A 6,062-nucleotide genomic window follows, 5' to 3' on the forward strand; every position below is an offset into this window, starting at 1 on the left:
AAGCACAACGGTTTAATTCACTCGGTTTAGGTGCGCTGGCTTCAACACCTCATCGTTAACACGGTTAGTTCCACCTGGGCGGATTTACTATCACGAGTCAAAATCTTTTTGGCATCAAAGCACTTTTGAGTCTTATTACAGTAAATTGTATGAAAAGGAACTTAAGAAAAAAAATTCCAATTCATATGTCTCCCTACCTGCAATCAGGCTTTTTTTCTTCTTTTTTCAGAGAGCTTAAACCTTAAATGTCCCCCGCTGAACTCCAGGTGGTTTCCCTGATTGGTTCATTGTGGTTCTCATTAGCACCGTCACCTCTTAGCTGCACTTGTCCCCACGTTCATCCATCATGGATCAAATGACAGTGTGTGTCCTGAAGGGGGTCGTTCTTAGTGATGAACCTACAATGGCTCTGCAGTTTCCCTCAGCTCTACAAGCTTAGCATCCATCAGCTCATTATTTAGTTTTTTTTTTACAATAATAATATAAATCTAATTTGTCTGACGGCAAATATGTACTACCTGAAGAATCTGGTCATGGCCCTCTGCTTTCCTCTCCCTTTATTTCACCTCTTGGTAAAATTATACACAAGTTGTGGGAATTGATGTCCGTTGCTACGCCGATGATGCTCAGCTGTATGTGGCTCTGAAGGCGGAGGGTCTTTCCCAAATAATTAGTGAGAGGCTCGTCTCCTGTGAAAAACTGGATGTCGTCGTGTTTTGATGCTCCTAAATTCCGTTAAATCTGACCTGCCGGTCATTGACCCGACTCGACATAGAAACCAGCTCGACCAGGTCACCGTGACATCACACATGTCCCACGCACCTTTTCACCAACACCAGTTCAAATACCTCAAATGTTGGTCCGTTCTCTCCACGGCTGATGAGCTCCTGCCACATGCGAGTAAACCTCTTGAAATAGTTCAGAATGCTGCACATCAAATGTTAAGTATATCTAGAAGATTCGACCAGATACTACATTGAATCTTTAATCTATTAGCTCAGAGTTTTTCCTTATCCATATCCATGGGATAAATGATGGATGGTGTTATGTGCTGTGGTCTGGAGCTAATTGACTCGACATGTCTGCATGATGAAGTATAATATCAGCACATTGTGTGCAAACACTGTTTCCATATAAACTTTATAAGGTGACATTATTCAGCTTTATATGTTGTTCCAAAGTAGCCAATAGTAAATAATTAATGCAGCTTTAGGATTTTGGTTATTACAAAGATCTACAGACCCTCAGCACAGAAAACACGGTTTAGAGTCGTGAAAGTTTCACAATAAAGTTGATTTTGAGTATAGATCTTGTTCACAATGCTTTTTACAAAGCCAGTGGATTGTGTGTGGGACATAACAAAATAGTATGAAATTAATTATAAGCAAAATATTCACCTTAATAAATCGGGACAGCAAATTAAATACGCCAACTGAATCTCTGGAGCTCATTTGTCACGGATGAATCAGGCAGGGAGTGCTTATTATTTCCAGCCAATTTTATACATAACTGCGAGTGCAAACACTGTGAAACGTCACAAAAGGCAATGCTAATGAAGCTCCAGGTTAGCGTGAACCCCGCCAGTTGTGACTTTGCCATCCTTTGAAGATGAGATGAAGGTCCAGCTCAAACGAATGAGAGCGTCTCTCTTCAAGCAGCTTCAGAAGCGCTCAACCTCATTTCTGACCCGCTCGCTTTCTCCAAAATGACTTTTCAAGTTTTTTTTCCCTCTAAAATTCTCTTCAGAGCTGATGTTTTCCACGCTGTTATTTTAGTCCTGCTGTTATTAATTTAAATGAACTGACGCCTGCAATGCCAGCTGAATGTGATCAACTGCAATTAACCACCTGGTAAGACCGATAACCAGCAGCACTGTGGGCCCTGAGGGCGAGAACCACTGTATTAAAGTAGGGTGACCAGATTTGAGTTTGTGAAAAAGAGGACACTTTGTCTCGGGGGGGGGCTGAGGTGAGCTGAGCTGAGCGATTAAACATCCCTCTTGTTCTGCCTGTTTTGTGATATACATGCCTAAAAGGAGGATAATTTTTGTGTATATGGCGACACAGCTCGCGCAAGAAGGTGGAACGTAAGGGAAATACCATTTCCAAAACGTGTAAGGGGTATATAACTAGTTTGTGAAAGTGAAAGACCCAGAGAAACACAAATATCCGACGAAGCAAAATCCCGGACGTTTTTGGAATCCCTGCCGGACGCATTTTTTTAGAACATAAAAAGAGGACATGTCCGGGGAAAAGAGGACATCTGGCCACCCTAATTAAAGGAACACATCACTGTGTTAATGAACACAATGCATAGGCTACTACATGGAAGGTCCTGATGGCATCAGGTCCTGCAGCGCCTCTTCAACCTCAGCCTGAGGCTTCAGCACCATCTGGCCTCAGATGAAGGTGCTGCAGGTGAAATCATCTGGAACCTTTAACACCATCCAGCCACTGCTGCTGAGTGAGAAGACAGGCAGACCACAGTTTGTCAGAATTGGTCAGTGATGTTGGAGCCCCAGGAACTGTTCTGTCTCTTGCCATTGTCTGCTATGTTAATGTTTTCAATGAGCAAAGGCAAGAGCAAAAGAACAAAGGGGTTGGGAAATGACAAATGGCTTGAAGGAAGACCCATTACAGTTCTTGCAGAGAGAAAGATGAGAAGACATCAACCCTGTGTTTGTTTGTTTTAATATGAGTCCGTAGCTAGCTAACTCAAAGAAGCGCAGCCCTTTTTAAACCCACCACATTCACCGTTGTTACACTTTGGCTTTAGTATGAAGTCAACAAACCAGATACAATATCTACATGTGTGAGCTTTAAAGGTGCTGGTAAGCATATTTGTTTTTAGCTTTGGACAGAGCCAGGCTAGGTTTGTCCCGCTAGCTAACAAGCTAGCAACCTACTCGCGTTAGCCTCATTTAACCCTTGTGTTGCCTTCGGGTCAATTCGACCCGATTCAATGTTTAATGTCGGTGTTCTTTCGGGAGTCAACAAACAAACATAAAGTACCTCACACTTAAACTTGGAAAACAATATTAATTCTAATAATTTTCTGTAGATTTTAATAGCTGGCGTCATATTGACCTCAAGGGTAAAATATGTTAGTAAATATAAAGGTAACAGGAGGGTTAAACATTGAATCGGGTCATATTGACCCGAAGGCGACAGGAGGGTGAAACATTGAATCGGGTCAAATTGACCCGAAGGCAACACAAGGGTTAACAGACAGAGTTGATTATTCCTTCTGGTCACATGACATCTATTGCTCTGTCCATCCCGGAGAGGGATCCTCCTCTGTTGCTTTTCTGAAGGTTTCTTCCTTTTTCCCCTGTGAAAGGGTTTTTTCGAGTTCTTGGGAGTTTTTCCTGATCTGATGTGAGGTCAAAGGTCAGGGATGTCTGTGTGTACAGATTGTAAAGCCCTCTGGGGAAATTTTTTAATTTGTGATATAGACAAAATAAATTGAATAGAGTGCTATTCATCTTTTAATCTTTGCAAAAAAAGACCAATAACCTTAATTCCCAAAAATGTCAAACAATTCCTTGGCGGGCTACTGAAATTTTAAGCTTTCAGAATTTCAAGAATTTTTGCAGGTGTGTTTAACACAAGACGGAAAGCTGCCCGGGGGTTAGCAGAAAGCTCCCTCCGCCCCCAGCGTAAGAGAAATAACTTGGTGCTAAAAGTGATTTTTTATTTTGTTAAATCAATCACACGCCGCACCGGGAGCCAGGAACTCGAAGCTAATACAGGAATTATACTGTGATTCTGTCAGGAACTTTATATACGTAACACACTCGGGCTCAGACAGGTGGGGACTCTGGAGCAATAGCTTTTTAAAAACCCCACCATGTCGTCGACGACTGCTTTTTACACGGCACCGCCGGGTCTCATGGGTCCTTCTATATCAGACGAGTGGTTGTGTCCGAGGCTTCAAATATAATCTCAGCATTCTTGATCTTGAGGCCGTAAAGTATAGGCTAACTGCCTCTCTGACTACCCTCCACACATTCATCATTCATTTCATCTGGGTTAACAAATCCCGCCATTGATCCTGAACCACAAGAGCCCCTAAAACGGACCCTGGGGAACTTCATCAGCCAGAAACGGACCCGTAAACTGATCCATGAATGGCCGCGGTTTAGATTCATTTTCGGTTGCATTACACAATGTGATGTTGTAATAGGAGCTGCCGGCAACAAACACCGCGTGGAGTACGCATTTATTCGCCGTCTAGACAATACTAACTATACACCCACCACACACACACTGTCAGTCACACTAACACAAATAAATAATCCTTTTGTTGATCATCCGAAATCCCCTCTTCACATCCACACGCGCAATGCATCTTTTAATCTTGCATCGTTGCCTAAATTGATTCCCTTTTACTCTAAAATGAAATATGAGCCGTCACCATCAGAGCCGCGGGTAGGAGAAATGCCCAGAAAAACAGACGATATGTTTAAGGTGGATGTGGATTTACGTATATAAAGCGCTGCGTCCCCGCGCTGCGTACTGGCCTGAGCGAGATCCAGTTTGAAGTGAAATGGGGAGGCAGCTCCCTCCAGTGTGACGTGATGGCCAGCAGTGCATTGATGATCTAGTTAAAACCTTACGGCATCAATAGAAATGCCCCAGTGCAGCCCTAAAACAAAGACAGCAGGATAAATATTCCATAGTCATGAGTTTTTTGTGTGTGTTTATTGTTTGGGCATTTTGTGCGTCACAGCTACTTTTCACAACTCGGATATCGGATCGCTTTCGCAATACTTTCTCCTCTTAAAAGTCTGCTCCGATTATGGCCTTCATTTCATATTTCCCCTGCCGGATTATGCCCCTTTCTGCCAGATTGATTTAACCGGTTATCTTGACATCCGAAGGGTTTGGGGATTTCGATAAGTGCCCGTGATTGGAACACAAGGAGGTCCCGCCCGCGGCAGCCGGAGGCCGCCTGGAGGCTGAGGAACTGTGCTCCGTTCAATTTGCCACATTGATTGCATTCATTGCTGCCAAGGTTGGTGTGTAACCCCATTTAATAAAGTGGTCGGCGTCGGTGGCCTTGTGTTTACCGGTCGGCACAGACTGGGGGATTGGGCGTGATGACTATTCACAACAAAGGGTATTGTGAATCGCGCGTTGTATACATTTTTTGGACAAACTTTTTTGGGTTTCTGACTGTTGAAAAACGGATTTCATTATGTGCCACATGTCGTAGCTTAAACAAATAACAACAAATGATTGTCTATATTATTGAATACCCTAACCCCGATTCAACATCATCAAAAACTACACCATCTCTCACAAAGTATTGTGATGTCTTGAGAGGACGGGATCGTGAGGTGAGGCGTGGGTACACAAATCAAGACGACAGGCGAAGGTTTCTTTAACTCAAAGTTTTTGTAATTAGATTCTTCTTAACAAAAAGGTAAACTTAACGCCAACAAAAGTCGTTGTACAAAACAAACATAAATGCTTCAGTCTTCTCCTGGTTCATTGTCTTTAACATGATATCAGAACTCTCCTGAGCTCCTCTCCTGTCTTCACCCTCACACCAGCTCCCCGCAGGCTCATCAGCCTCATCCCTTTCAGCTGTGCAGCAGCCTTGGCCCGCCTGCACTGCTGAGTGGGAATTGTAGTCTTTTACACTGGATGTCATGCTGGTTGTAGTCCCTGCTGCAACCACCGGGAAGGAATGTACCTCCCATTAATCACCATTCCTCTTATGACATCACAGTATGAACACGATAACCTTTTCATGAAGGAGTCATTCGGGGGCTGCTGCATTAGACTGCATTGGGTTTAGCGAGGTGTCCCTCATAATTTGACAGTGTGCTCAATGAACAGATGAAACCAGTATCCAATATCCCTTCTTCATTCTGAATGAATACACACATAGGAACGCATCGCGAGCTAGAAGAGTTATTCAATAATGTCCCATAGTTTTTAATATTTACTCTTCATATAACTGAGAGAGCATTATCAGATCCAAGAGCATCTTAAAATGATATTTTAAACTACAGTATTTTATTCACATGTACTTTTTGGACACGCCCCACCCAA

The sequence above is a fragment of the Pseudoliparis swirei genome, chromosome 11, assembly GCF_029220125.1.
Source record: "Pseudoliparis swirei isolate HS2019 ecotype Mariana Trench chromosome 11, NWPU_hadal_v1, whole genome shotgun sequence".
In the NCBI taxonomy this organism is placed as follows: Eukaryota; Metazoa; Chordata; class Actinopteri; order Perciformes; family Liparidae; genus Pseudoliparis; species Pseudoliparis swirei.